The 15,132-nt window shown below is 46.0% G+C and overlaps 1 long non-coding RNA gene across 1 annotated transcript; it reads left to right on the forward strand.

The window, feature by feature from the left end:
- Positions 1 to 9,113: 9,113 nt before the first annotated feature.
- On the forward strand, positions 9,114 to 14,390 carry LOC149123517 (uncharacterized). Its single transcript, XR_016217144.1, has 3 exons — positions 9,114 to 9,342; positions 13,305 to 13,419; positions 14,143 to 14,390. It is a non-coding gene; the product is annotated as an uncharacterized LOC149123517 (long non-coding RNA).
- The last annotated feature ends 742 nt before the right edge of the window (positions 14,391 to 15,132 follow it).

Raw genomic sequence — 15,132 nt, forward strand, 5'->3', positions numbered from 1 at the left:
CTTTGTCCCATTTTTCCTGACCCAGAGGCAGTATTTTACTTTTATTGAATGTTTACTTGCTTTATTTTATTTAATCTGCAAAACAACTGGACAAGGTATCATTACCTTTTATAGACAAGGAAACAAAGGTTTGGCGAGGTTCAGTAACTTGCTCAAGGTCATATGGTAACTACCTGGAGCTTGAATTTGGAGTCCACATCTACCTAAAACTAGGAGTGGCATAACCACTCCTAAGTACTCACATTCTGCCCCACCTCCATACCACCTCCTCCTTTTGTGGCCTTAATTCTAACAAAATTTCCTACTAATTATAGATAACAAATGTCTGTTATAATGAATGGAAACCTTCTTAGGCCTCTTCATGTAAAATAAGTCTGCCATCAGGAAACAACCTCATGCCTAATAAACCTACAGTCAGGCACCCTGGAATGATGTTTTGGTCAACCATGGTCGCCCATGTGATGGTGACCCCATGAGATTGTATCACCTAGTGACACTGGCTGTCTTAGCTTATGATGGTCACACGATGACAATATGCATTGCAACTCATTTCTCTGAAAACATTCCCAACATTAACACACAAGTATACTCCTAGCATCTTCAGTTATGTTTTTTTAAACATTTTTAATTCCACGTTTCCATGAACTTTAAACAATTTACTCATTTTCACTTCATTTCAAAGAAACAGAGATCTTCCATTTGCTGATTCACTTCCAAAATACCTGCAACAGCTGGGGATAGACCCAGCTGAAGCCAGGAGCCAAGAACTCAGTTAGGGTCTCCCTTGTGGGGGCCAACGAGCCAACTAGCTGAGCCATCGTCTGCTGCCTCTCAGGGACTGCATTAGCAGAAGGCTGGAATAGGAAGCAGAGGCGCGACTTGACTCCAGACACTCGGACATGAAGTGCAGGCATCCAAAGCAGCATCTGAACTGCTGTGCCCAGTGCCACGCTAGGCAAACATCTTCTCAGTTTTCTAACAAAGTTGAGATTTTCACTGCAGTGAGCTGTTGGCTGTTCTTCCCCATGCAGCAAACATGCGAGTTGTCAAAGAAGTTAAGGACACATATATGCTGTCTTTGTGTTACCGAGATAGATAGCCCACAGCTTTGTTTCCAAGTCCCACGTTTATTTTGTAAAACACGCAGTTGAAACACAATCTCTTGACTCCATTAGCCCAGTGTTTTGCGAGGGAAAATTCTTTGTAGTTCTATATTGCTTTTTAAATTCAAAAGGCTCAAGAGCCCTCAAAGACTTAGGATCATTCCTTTCTTAAAAACATCCTCCCTTCTATTAATTTGTAAGCAATAGGAGGGTTATAAAAAGTAATTTCTTCAGCTTTTCAATTTTTCATTTCTAAGGGAACTACTGAAAAAATGTCCTTATTTATGTCACAGAAAATTGTCAGCTTGCAGTCATGCTACAAAGGTACTTCAAAAAGTTCATGGTCGGGGAGGAAAGCGGGGACCGGCCTATGACACTGGTGTTCCATATACCACTGGTTCTAGTCCCTGCTGCTTCATTACCCACCCAGCTCCCTGCTAAAGTACCTGGGAAAGCAGTGCAACATTGCCCAAGTCCTTAGGCCCCTGAACCCATGTGAGAGACCTGGAGGGAGATCCAGGCTTCTGGCTTCAACCTGGTCCAGCTCCAGCTGTCACAGCCATTTGGGGAATGAATCAGCAGACGTAAGATCTCTAACTCTGCCTTTCAAATAAACAAAATTTTTTTTTAAAAATTTCATGGGAAATGGGTACATTTAAAAGATAAGTATATTTTGGTACAAAAGAAACAAATCCATACGCAGTTTCATAGTATGCATTTCCTTTTTGAAGACGCCTTGTATGCATGGATTTTGAATTTTTTGGGTTCAAAGTAAGCTTCTTTTAAATTCCATTTCCATAAACTTTTATTTATTTATTTATTTGACAGGCAGAGTGGACAGTGAGAGAGAGAGACAGAGAGAAAGGTCTTCCTTTGCCGTTGGTTCACCCTCCAATGGCCGCCGCGGCCGGCGCGCTGCGGCCAGCGCACCGCGCTGATCTGATGGCAGGAGCCAGGTACCATGCAGGTGCAGGGCCCAAGCACTTGGGCCATCCTCCACTGCACTCCCTGGCCACAGCAGAGAGCTGGCCTGGAAGAGGGGCAACCGGGACAGAATCTGACGCCCCGACCGGGACTAGAACCCGGTGTGCCGGCACTGCAAGGTGGAGGATTAGCCTAGTGAGCCGCGGCGCCGGCCCCATTTCCATAAACTTATTAAGTACTTTCTAATTTCCTTGCAGTTGAAGTTCAGGAAAGTATAGTACTTACTTCCTCCAGCTACCAAGTCAAACAGTTAAGTTCTTGGTCAGGGGATCTGAAGGGTTAAACGTGATCCTGTGAGGCAGTAAAGAACCTCAGTAAAGTGGTGACCTTTGGCCTTCCCTCCCACAGGTCTAATTGCTCCCAGTGCTGGACTAGGCCTGGCCCTAGGGACAGACACCTGCCATTCATGAGCTCAGCTGGAGCTGAGGTTAATGAAGCTGGTAAGCCCAGCCACCAGGTGAGAAGCAAAAGCAGGGGCAGAAATAGATGTTAGGAGTTCGCTGTGAATCAGTCTTTATACTGAAACTGTTCTAGTTTTCTTTGCAAGGAGAAAAGGGGTCTATTTTTTGGTAGTTCTGATTGATAACAATAATGCCACATGGCTTTAAAAAATTCATGGAAAATGGAATTAGAAGATCAGCTGGGGTGGGCCTTTGGCACAGCGATTAAGTAGCTGCTCAAGACACCAGCTCCTCTGCTTCAAATCCAGCTTCCTGCTGAGTCACACCCTCAGTGGCAGCAGATGGTGGCCCAAGCACTTGAGTCTCTGTCACCCACCTGGAAGACCCAAATGGAGTCTCAGGCTCCTGGCTTCAGCCTGGCCCAGCCCTGGTTGTAACCATATAGGGCCTGAACCAATGAATTTAAGATCTCGGACTTTGTTTTGATGCAAAAAAGCTTTTGAAATCCATGTTTTTGAACAGACTTTTTGAAAACCCCTGTACTGGAAACAGCTAACATCTGTAAAACACCTGAATATACAGGTAGTTTGCTAAATGATTTTGCTCAAAGATTTCATTCCAAATCAGTTGCTGCTACTTATCTGCATTTGACAGGTGAAGAAATATATCGAGAGTGAGAGCGTGAACTCTCCTACCCACTGATTTACTCCCCAAATGCCTGCAATGGCCAGATCTGAGTTTGGTCAAAGCTGGGTATCAGAACTCAATCCAGGTCTCCCACATGAATGGCAGAGGCCCAGTTATTTGAGCTGGGTATCGAAGCCAGGAGCCAAGTGTCAAACCCAGCCATTCTGCTATGGAACTCAAGCATCCTAAGTGCAAGGCTAAATACTTGCTCCAAAGCAATGATTTTTAAAACTGTTTTTACAGCTCTCAGAGGGAAGCAAGGCAGGAGCCAGGGGAAAGAGTCGAGCCCCCAACTCCCTGCTCCTAACGTAACAGTAGTTCTGCTGCCTGGGCTTTAGTGGAAGCTCCTGGAAAGCAGCAGTGCCATGGTTAGTTTGGTGTCAGTTTGCCTGGGCTCTCAGACCCGGGTATCTGATCCAACAGGAACCTAGGTGTTGCTGGAAAGGTAGACTTTAAGTAGATGACCCTCAGCAATGTACCTGGCCCCATCCAGTGATTAGAAGCCCTCAGGAGTGAAAACGGAACTTCTCCAGAGAGGAAATGCTGCCGAGACAGCAGCATCAGCTCCTGCAAGAGTTCCCAGTCTCCCCTCCAGGTCTTGAACTTGCAGCTCCCAGTCCCACGAGGCCATTCTCAGTCGGTCCTCCTACCCATCTTTATCCTGTTGCTTCTGTGTCTGGGTAGCCCTGACTGGCGTGTGGCCTCAGGGAAATTTCTGCAGCCTTGAGACTCAAAGTGTGGCCTGCAGACCGGCAGCAGCCACAGCAGCTGGAGCCGGTTAGAAAGGCAGACGAACGCTCAAGCCTCAGATGTACTCAATTATAAACTGCTTTTTTAACAAGGTCCCCAGATGATCCCTAAGCATGCTGAAGTAAAAGAATGGTTTACTGCAACATAAAGAAAGGAGACTATGATCCTCCACCCAAACAGAATCCCCAAGCCCTGCAACCTTGAGGACGGCTGTTAGGGTTTGGATAATGGCTTGGGTGTCCCCAAAAGTCTTATATTAATGGGGAATGGATTAGGGGTGCAGACTTGATTATGGCAACTAGGTGGGGAGCCCAGGGGGAGGTATAGGTCTTTAGGGCATACCCTCAGAAGGTAGTTAAGGTAGTTCTCATGAGAAGGTTGATTGGATTTTACTTTTTGATGGAGTTTTTTTTTGTTTTGTTTTGTTTTTTTTAGGAGGCTCCTTTTCACTGATTCACCTCCCAAATGCCTGCAATGGCCTGGGCCAAAACTCAATCCAGGCCTCCACATGGGTGTCATGGACCTAAACACTTAAGCTATCACCTGCCACCCCCCACACTCCAGGGTACACATTAGCAGGAAGCCGAAATTGGGACTGGACTCAAACCCAGGCACTCCAACATGGGATTTGGGTATCCACGCTGACAGTCTAAACCCTAGATCAAATGCCCACCCCAGAGGGGGTTGATTTTAAGGGCTGAGTTGGGTCTACCTGCTATCTTTGTTTCCTGGCTTGCTATGTGGTCCTCTCTCTAAAGTGTTCTGTCATCCACCACCCTCATCAGCCGCCAGACTGACCCTGGGATTATGAACCTCCAAATCCAGGAGCTAAACTTGACCTTTTCCCTTGTGAGTTAACTTCTCCCAGATATCTTCATTAAGGCAATGAAAAGCGAACCAACAAAGAAAATCCACTCTGGACTTCTGAAAAGGACACTAAAACACCAGCCTTAGGAGTTGGCATTGTGACACAGCGGGTTAAACTGTGATGCCAGCAGCCCAGACAGACACTGGTTTGTGTTCCTGCTGCTCCACTTCCAACCCAGCTCCCAACTAAAGTACTTGGGAAAGCAGCAGAGAATGGCCCAAGCACTTGGGCCCCTGCCATCCACGTGGGAGACCTGGAAGAAGCTCCTGGCTTCAGCCTGGCCCTGCCCCAGCCATTGCAGCCATTTGAGGAGTGAACCAGCGGAGAGATCTGTCTTTCCCTAACTCTTTCAATAAATAAGATCTTTAAAGGAAAAGGAGAAAAAAAAAAGCTTGCCCCCCCCTGGAACTTGAGCGCCCCCTGGCTGCCTGTATCATGAACTTGCTGTGAAGACTAGACCACCAACGTGGTCATCAACCCAGAAGCAGGCCTGTTGGCTTCTTTCAAAGAAACCTTGTCAGGTCTGTGTTTACACCCCATTTCTCATCCTTTCTTAAGGAAATCAAGCATACCTTCATTCCTCTTAATCAGTGGGGAAATCAAGGCGAAGCCGGGAGAAGGGTCACCTGATATCCAGTTGCCTTGTAAAATAACTGTCTGAAGGCATAAGCCAGCCCCAACCTCGGGTGGAATTCATGAGCTAGAATAGTACTTCGCAATTTCTTTCCTTTGACTAAGCCCCTGCCTGTCTCCTATCAAGCTTTGTGCTCCACCGCCGTGTACTGCCGGAGAAAAGAACGAGATGATTTCTTTAACTGCTGCTGCTTAGCTCATTTGTCCACCAAGGAGGACCTGGCGCACCTGACAAATGCTTTGTTATTCTCTGCAGCTGGGATTTACAGCGTCAGCAAGTGCAGCAATCACCACCTGCGCTGGAGAATGTAACCCAGAATTATTTAAATCCTTCCATGCTTCTGCAAGAACCATTTTCTTAATTTACTTTATATTCCAAACAGACTCATGGGAAGTCATTTCCTTTCCCAAGAGTCAAAACAAATGAGTCTTCTGGTAGGAGACGTAAGCAACTTTGAGCTCAGGTGTCTCAGCAATTCTCAAAGTGAGAACATGCAGAAAATTCCTGTTGGTGGACAAAGCCACCACCCCCACCCCGTATTCTGAGGGTAGCAGGAAAACAGGAAGAAAACCAGCCCTAATCCAGGTTGAATGCAGAGTTCCCAGGGCAGGAGTATAGGGGAGGCGGGGGCCTTCTTCCCTCAATGGCTTAGCAGCTGGAGAACCCACTGGGTTTGCCCAAGCATTGATGGTTCTCAACTGGAGGACACACACAGCAAAACCTACACTTTCTGAAACTAGCCCAAGCTTGGAGATTTTGGTTCAGTCAGCCTTGAGTAGGTCACTGTGATTCTGATCGAGTCCTCATCTTGCTTAGGTCCCTTTCCTTTAGTTTGACTTGAATGGCAGATTTAGAGAAAGAGGTCTTCCGTTCACTAGTTTGCTCCCCAAATGGCCATAACAGCAGAGCTGGGCCAGGCCAAAGCCAGAAGCCCAGAACTCCATCTGGTCTCTCACATGAGCAGCAGGGACTCAAGCACTTTGCCACTCTCTGCTGCTTTCCCAGGCACATTAGCCAGGACTCAAACCGGTGCCCATATGGGATGCTGGCATCTCAGACAGCAGCTTAACACACTGTGCCACACCCCACCCCCATCCCTTGCCTTTAAGTCTTTTTTCATTTGAAAGAGAGGATGAGCCAGAAACCAACAGACAAAAATGGATCTTCCATCTGCTGGTTTACTCTCCAAATGACCACAAGAACCAGGGCTGGGCCAAGCTGAAGCCAAGAGCCCAGAATTCGAACCTGATCCATCATGGAATGCAAGCATCCCAAGCACAATCCTAAAGGCTGGCCCAACATCGCTCCCCCTTATAGAAAGGTGCTACTTTGGCTGTACATTAGAATCAGCTGGAGTTGATGAGCAGTGTTGAGATAGGGCAGGTTAAGCCACCACCTTCAACCTCCGAATCCTAGATTGGTGTGTCGCTTCAAGTCCAGGCTGCTCTGCCTTTAAGGTTTTCTTTTTCTTTTTAAGATTCATTTATTTATTTGAAAGACAGAATTAGAGGAAGAGGCTGAGAGAGAGGGAGAGAAAGGAAGATACTTCCACTGGCTTACTCCCCAAATGGCTGCAATGACTAGAGCTGGGCCAGTCAAAGCCATGAGCCTTCCACTGCTTTCCCAGGCCACAGCAGAGTTGTATCAGGAGTGGAGCAGCAGGGACTCGAACCAGCGCCCATATGGATGCTGGCACTATAGGCAGCGGCTTTACCCACTGCACCACAGTGCCAGCCCCTGCTCTGCTTCTGATTCAGCTCCCTGCTAATGCTTCTGGGAAGGCAGCAGAAGATGGTCCAAGTGCTTGGGCCCCTGCACCCACATGGGAGACTGGACGGAGTTCCTACCTCTTGGCTTCGAGTTGGCCCAGCTCTGGCTCTCATGTCCATTTGGAGAGTTAACCAGCAGATGGAAGATCCCTTTCTGTCTCTCCCTCTTTCTGTTTCTCTGCCTTTTAAATAAATAAATAAATGTTTAAAATTAAAAATAAAAAGAATCCTACTGGCCAGATTGTGGCCGACTCCCTGGGAGTGAGTCCAGGCATGTGGCTGAGTAAAGCTTCCGGGTGATTCCAATGAGTAGCCAAGATGGAAAACCACTGTGCCAGGAACTCTTTAAATCAGGGCTTTCAAACCCAAGCGTGTGAACACTGGGGCTCGGATACAATGTGGGTTCGGAGTCAGCAGGTCTGGGTGGAGCCTGAGATTCTGCATTCCTTAGAAGCCTCTGAGTGACATCAATGCTACTGGTCCATGGGCCACACTTTGAAGAGAAAAATGTTAAATGACCCTTTTTCTTATTTTTTGACCCTATATCTTCATTTCTCATAGGTTGTTCTCCAAGACCTCATGTTAATAAATCTGAGATTAATTAAGATTGTAAGATAAAACATGAGACACAAAATTACATGTGAATTTTGGATAAACCAGTAATATCTTATAAGAATGTCCTAAACACTGCATGAGACATCCTTATATTAAAACATCCTATATTGTATATCTGAAATTCCACTTTAGGTGTTGTTTTTTTTTTTTTTTTTTTGCGAATATGGTGAATTTCTTGATTTCCCTGTTTTGTGGGGTGGTTTTGTATTTAGATTTATTTGCTTGAAAGGCAGAGCGACAGAGAGGGAGAGAGGGAGAGAGAGAGAGAGATCTTCCATACACTGGTTTACTCCTCAAATGCCCACAGCAGGCAGGAGTAGGCCAGACTGAAAGCCAAGGGCCAGGAGCTCCATCGAGTCTCCCACATGAGTGGCAGGAACCCGAGTACTTGGGCCGTCACCTGCTGCCCCTCAGCAGCAGGAAGGTGGATTAGAAGCACAGAGTAGCTGGGCTTGAATCAGGCACTCCAATATGGAATGCAGGCATCCCAAGCAGAGGCTTACCCCGCTGCACGCCAATGCCTGACTCTCTCTGCTTTGCCCTGATACCAAAGTATTCCTGGGCAGAAGTACTAAATATGAAATAGCCTTACATGGTATGGATTCCTGAGAACATGATGGTGTTATGAGCCTCTCCCTGGCAGGAAGCACACACAAGTGCCCAAGCCTAACATTGTGCAGTACTGCCTGCTACTTAAGCTAATTTGCGGATCCCCTGGTGGTCCATGGGCTCTGCTGAGAGCGCCCTGGTCACTCTCTGGCTCACTAGAGCAGGGGTGTTTCTCAGAGAGGTGTTTTGTGGAGCACTGGTTTCACAAGACAGCCACAAATTTTGCACAGGGAAAAAATGTTTTGTGGGAGAAAAAAATGAAAAAAATCTGGATTAAACAAAAGCAGATTTCTTTCTTGTGAAAGCTTGCACATGCTTAACATGCTATTAGCATTGTGCTTTGGCATTCTCCCAAAAGGAGATAAAGCACTAATTATTATTACTATTATTATTTTTCGCCTAATTTACATGGCCAAATATCTTTTTCCTTAAAGGGTAACTCTCAGGATGAGCGTTTTCTGAGACAGCTGTTAGAGTTTTACCTAATTAAATCTTCCTTGTTTTTCTTCTTAGCATTAAAGGAATAAATCTCCCTTATAGAAAATTTGTAAACCACAGAAAAAAATAAAATGTTGCTCATAATCTTGCCATGCAGAGATAGTCATTATTAGTACACTGGGGTAGTCCCTTCTACATTCTGCAGGCTGGTGGCCTAAGAAGTGAAAAGTAGGGTAGGCAATTGATTCCACAGTCAAGCTATTTGGGACACCTGCATCCTGTATCAGAGGGCCAGGATTCAAGTCATAGCTCTCGCTCTGATTCTAGTTTCCTGCTAATACATACAAAGGGAGACCGCAGGTGACGGCTCAGCTATTTTGGTCCCTGCCACTCACAGAAGAGACCCAGATTGAGTTTCAGGCTTCTGGCTTCAGCCTGGGCCAGCCCTGGTTGTTGCAGACAACCAGGGAGCAGAGGATAGAAGGTAGGCACATCTCTACCTTTCAAATTCATAAAACAAAAAAAAATATGTAAAGAACTGTTTTTAAAAAGAGGTGAAAATGTTTCATGACTAAAGTAGGATTTTTGAATTTAGGGAGGGAATTTTAATGGGCTAGGAGAGGTCAAAAATGCTGTTTGCATGTTAATAGCCAGAAGGAGTCATCAGGAGATAATTATCCTTGTTAGCTTCACCGTGTAGATGAGAGAACAGCGCACTAGGTTTGCAGATCTCTCTTGTAGTTGCTGAATTGCTGATGAGCACGCGGTCGTGACCCAGCCCACTTACCAGGGAGACGGCTCCATCGCCTCGGTTTCTGCTCTATCATTATTTTGTCTGTCATTTCATTTTGATCTCGAAGGCAAACAGCATGGCAGGGCAAGCAGTTAAGGGCTTGGCTTGCTCCAGTGAAACAGACTTCTGTTCCCTGCCATCCCAAAGACATAATGTGCTCACCATCTTCCAGAATCAGTGTTAGAAAAACACAGCTCACAGCTGTGTGTTTCCTGCGCACCTTCCCAGAGACTGTATCGGTGAAGCCCAGCAGTCCCCCCCCCCCCGCCCCCTCCCCCCGCCGGGGAGGGGCAGGAGCCTTGGTGTGTAGGATTGCCTCTTTTGTTTTTAACAGATAAAGCAAGACTGCAGAGATTAAGTGACTTACTCAGGCTGGTATGAAGCAGAGCTTGAACCAGAACTAACGCCTTATGACCCCACCTTCTGTGCTGTTGGCTACAACAGCCCAGACAACAAATTATGTGCCATGTTTGGTTTTCTAAAGACTTCAGTGGCTGTATGTTTTAGTGGAAAACATTATTTTTTTTTTTTTGAGGTAATAAGCATAAAAGGATTCCTTAAGCATGGAGTTGATTTCAAAAAGAATCTCTTGGCTGGCGCAGCAGCTCACTAGGCTAATCCTCCGCCTTGCGGCGCCGGCACACCAGGTTCTAGTCCCGGTTGGGGCAACGGATTCTGTCCCGGTTGCCCCTCTTCCAGGCCAGCTCTCTGCTGTGGCCCGGGAGTGCAGTGGAGGATGGCCCAAGTGCTTGGGCCCTGCACCCCATGGGAGACCAGGAGAAGCACCTGGCTCCTGGCTTAGGATCAGCGCGGTGCGCCAGCCACAGCACGCCGGCCGCGGTGGCCATTGGAGGGTGAACCAATGAATGGCAAAAGGAAGACCTTTCTCTCTGTCTCTCTCTCTCTCTCTCCCTGTCCACTCTGCCTGTCAAAAAAAAAAAAAAAAAAATCTCTTATCTCATGCTTCGGGTATATTCTGGGTTCCACTGCCTGTGTGCTTCAAAATAAATAATGTTCTTAGTGCTATGAGCATAAACTTGTAGTTCTTACACAGTAGATATTTAGTGGACTCTTTGGGGGGCTCTACAAACACCGGCAATCGGACTCCACGTTCCATGCTGGTAACCATGCACACCCATTTTCTTGAGGCAGATCCCCAAGGAAGTGATTTTATTATTGTTTTCTTTACTGACAGTTTCTCAATCTTGGAAAATCATTTTGAGAAGATATCTTTGATGAGAAATCATGATTTTTTTTTGGTCATTTAGTCACCAAATGATTACTGAGAATCTGTTGTGCCAAGGAACGGGTACACGGGATGAAATAAGACAAAGAGGAGGCCGGCGCAGCGGCTCAATAGGCTAATCCTCCACCTAGCGGCGCTGGCACACCAGGTTCTAGTCCTGGTTGGGGCGCCAGATTCTGTCCCGGTTGCCCCTCTTCCAGGCCAGCTCTCTGCTGTGGCCTGGGAGTGCAGTGGAGGATGGCCCATGTGCTTGGGCCCTGCACCTGCATGGGTGACCAGGATAAGCACCCGGCTACTGCCTTCGGATCAGCGCGGTGCGCCGGCCGCAGCGCACCAGCCATGGCGGCCATTGGAGGGTGAACCAACGGCAAAGGAAGACCTTTCTCTCTGTCTCTCTCTCACTATCCACTCTGCCTGTCAAAAAAAAAAAAAAAAGACAAAGAGGAGGCCTGTATGTAAAGGTATTCTCTGGAAAACAGGATAATTTCAGATGATGTATGCTATGAAAAAAATGAAACGGGGGGTGGGGGAGGGTTGTGGGCATTTGGCCTGGCTATTAACATGCTCTTTAGGAGGCCTGCATGACGTATTGCAATTCCTGGCATTGAGTCCTGCTCTGCTTCCCGGCTCCAGCTTCCTGCTAATGCAGACCCTGGGAAACAGCAGATCCTGGTCCAAGTGATTGAGTCCCTGACACCCATGTGGGAGGCCCAGACTGAGTTTCAGGCTCCTGGCTTTGGCCTGGCCCAGCCCCAACCACTGGGGACATTTGGGAAGTAAACCAAACAGATGGGAACATGTGTTCACTTGCTCTCTGTCTTTCTCTCTCTCTCCTCTGTCAAATAAATTTTTTTAATTTTTTCGAAAAGAACAGATACAGCAAAAAATAAAACTTGATTGAGAAAAATGAAACCGGGCAAACTGATGAGCTAGAGTGACACAAACCAGGAACAGGAAGGCAAGTCCCTTAAGGATTGAGTATTTGAGAAACAAATCTCAAATTTCAAAAAATCTAGGGAAGCCCCAATTTGTTCCATTGAACACTCAATCCAAATGTTTGTATTTCATGCAGTTTTGCTGCTTTGGTTTAATATTTCCAAATGTTCGAAACTTTCTCTCTTGGCAAGGTTTCGTTGTGAATGTTTCTCTATTAATTTGATGTTTGAAAGCCAGGTGGGTGAGATGTATGTTTATATGAAACAATTCTCTATTCCCCTGATTCTTCTCAGAATGTTTGCATCAGCTTGAAAACCTGTTCCTTGCTGGCTGTGCTGGGCTTTGTTGCCTGGTGAGGACAGTAGGCATTTGGGGAGGGTGTATTATTGGCCCTCTCACCTGCATCCATGTGGGTCCTCACCCCATGCTGATCCATGTGTTGCCCTCTGTCTCTGTACGGTCTGCACACAGCCTAGGGAGCTTGGAGTCCAAAGCCCACAGCAGCAATGCTTGGGAAATGTGAGCCTTTTGAGTGTGCTTCTTTTTTACCTAGGATGATGGGAAATATGTATATTACAAGTATCTGGGGAATCTTCAAAATAGACCCCTCAGTGTGTAGTAGAATGGGGAGGGAGGAGGAGCGAGAGGAGACACCATGAGCCAGCCCCACAGCGAGCCTTTCTGAGCACAATGTGCAGAGGTAGCGAGTAGAGTCTCCATTGTAACTCACAGATCGACAGTGATGAGTTCATTATCTTTTATTCAAGAGATAACTATTGAGCCAGCGTGCTGTACTCAGCAGTAGGGCAGAGAAAGATAAATAAAATATGATTCTCACCTTCAAGGGGCAATTTAGTCAGCAAGGCAGATTTGAAAATAGATAAATTCTATTGAAGTGAGATAAGGGATAATGAAAAGTATTAGGTTCCACTCAGTATTTTATGTTCTTTAAAATGCAGTATGGTCTAAATGATTATCCCAGGCTATAAGACTGCTAATTAATGTTGTTTTAAAAGACATAAAGTTATAATGAATGAATGACCTCAGAACCCCCCACAAATGTGGCTTTGAAGGAAGATGGGTGAATATTCGTATTCACCGAGGCCCAGCCTACAGAATGTAGAAACTGCTTTACTGCCAAGTGATGTGAACTGAAGTGGGAGGAATCTTCTGAACAGAGACCATCCATCATAGACCCATCTTCTCCACCACAGCAGAGTTACCCTCCTTGCCAACTTTTATCCATGGCCATTAAAACACAACACATGGGACGGGCGTTTGGCCTAGCAATTACGACACTGATTAGGCTACTTGCATCCCGTGTCAGAGTGCTTGAGTTCAATGTCTGCCTCTGATTCCTAGCTCTAGCTTCTTGCTGATGCAAACCCGGAGTGGGGGGGGGGTGGGGGTGGGGGGGGGTAGGAACAGCAATGATGGTTCAAGTGATTGATTGGGTTCCTGCCACCCACAGAAGAGATCTGGATTGGATTGCCAGCTTCCAGCTTTGGCCTGGCCCAGTCCCAACCATTGATTGCAGGCATCCAGGGAACAAGCCAATAAAAGGGAGCACTCTCTCTGCCTCTCAGGTAAGTACATTAACAACTTAAAAAAAAAATTGGACACAAAAACATCACATGAATTTTGGAGGAAGTTGGTCATGCAGTTTTCTAGCCTTGAGAAGGACCTTAGAAATGACCCTTTTGTCAGTCCACTCCTTTTACTGATGAGCTGAATTTAAGTGACTTGCTCAAGGTCACACAAATAGTCCGTGGAAGAGGCAGAAAGCTTGCAGTCTCCCGATTTCTTTCTCGCTCTATTGCAGGTGGCGTCTCTGAATTAGCTGCATATGTTTTTGTAGAGAGTTACAGATGCGCAACAATCCCTCTTAGCCCCCCAATACGGTGAGATCTAATCAAGACTTGAACCACAGCCTATTTGAAAAGAGAAGAGCGACAGGCTTAGTGACCCTATTAGACCATGCCTGGCCTGAAACAGAGTCCCTATTCTTGGTTGTTTTTTCAACAAGGGAAGTAAGAACTTAGTAGATATCACTGCAAAAAAACAAAAACAAAAACAAAAAAAACCCTCACCTCCACAGGGAGACAATTCGCACACATACACACATACACACATACACACACCTGCCCACAGAAACAGGGCTGATTTCTTACTAATCCCCCTTCCCTAATTAGTATTGTCTCAGCAGTCATTGTGGCCAGGTCTTGCTCACTAAGGCCAAATTATCCCCAATTTACTCCACTTTCCAAACTCAACATTAAATACCCTCTTTACTTCTCCTTCCCTTCAAGGTGACAGAATCATGAACTACTCTGTGTCCAATATCCTGCACAGTGACATCTGCTTTCCTTTCCTCGTCTCCCAAATGGAGGTGATCATAAACAGAGCTGCAAGAAATTTCTCCTACAGCTGTTTCCATTATACCACAATTTCTCTCGTTTCAGTCCTGAGGGTGTTTTCTACCATCTGTTTATATTTGTGTTACCTAAGAAATAAATCCTCTTAATTTAAAAGCAAATAAACAATGTGTGGTGGCAAAGTTCTAGGCATGATATAAGTCTCACAAAATTAATCTTGTTCACTAAGACCTTCCAAGAGTAGCTTCAACCTCGTCTGTTCTGTTTACACTATAGAGCCATCTGGTAACAGCTACTGACATTAAGGATTTGCGTTCATTTTTTTCAAGTCCCCTTGTTGACAACAGAAAGAATTCCTTGCATTTGTTCAACAAAGGAGGTCTTTCTAAGGGAAGTCTCTTTAAAAATCCAGACAAAGGAAATCCTTCTGCTTAGGAAAGGGATTTGTGAATTCTGGCTGGACCTGTGCTTGATGGGTGCATGAAGCGTAATTCTGTTGCTGAAAAAATATAGCAAAAAGTCAAACCTATCACCGGCCACTCAGACCACCAAGCAGTGCTGACAGGCAGGGGCAGTCACTGGGGGTCATCCCCAGAACAACGCATCTGATACACAGCAGCATGACAGCACCGTGGCCCCCTTAAGTGTGGGGCAAACAATGGTTCTGGAGTCACACTGACCTGCTCCTCAATCCAGGGCCACCAATGATAGTCTCTGTGAGCAAATTCCTTTTTCCCTAAAGAAAAATTGGAGACAATGACATTCATTACTTTCTTCTTAGGGTCATAGTTAGGATTAACTGAGATGATTCATGTAAAATGTCCACCCCTGGCCCTAGCACAAAACAGGGGTGCAATAAATGTTAGTTAATAAGTAAAAGAGTTTACTTGGCAGTAGCCATGAGCTACCTTGGAGATGAACTTT

The sequence above is a fragment of the Oryctolagus cuniculus genome, chromosome 11 (genome assembly GCF_051225735.1).
Source record: "Oryctolagus cuniculus isolate XC-2025 breed Fujian yellow rabbit chromosome 11, ASM5122573v1, whole genome shotgun sequence".
In the NCBI taxonomy this organism is placed as follows: Eukaryota; Metazoa; Chordata; class Mammalia; order Lagomorpha; family Leporidae; genus Oryctolagus; species Oryctolagus cuniculus.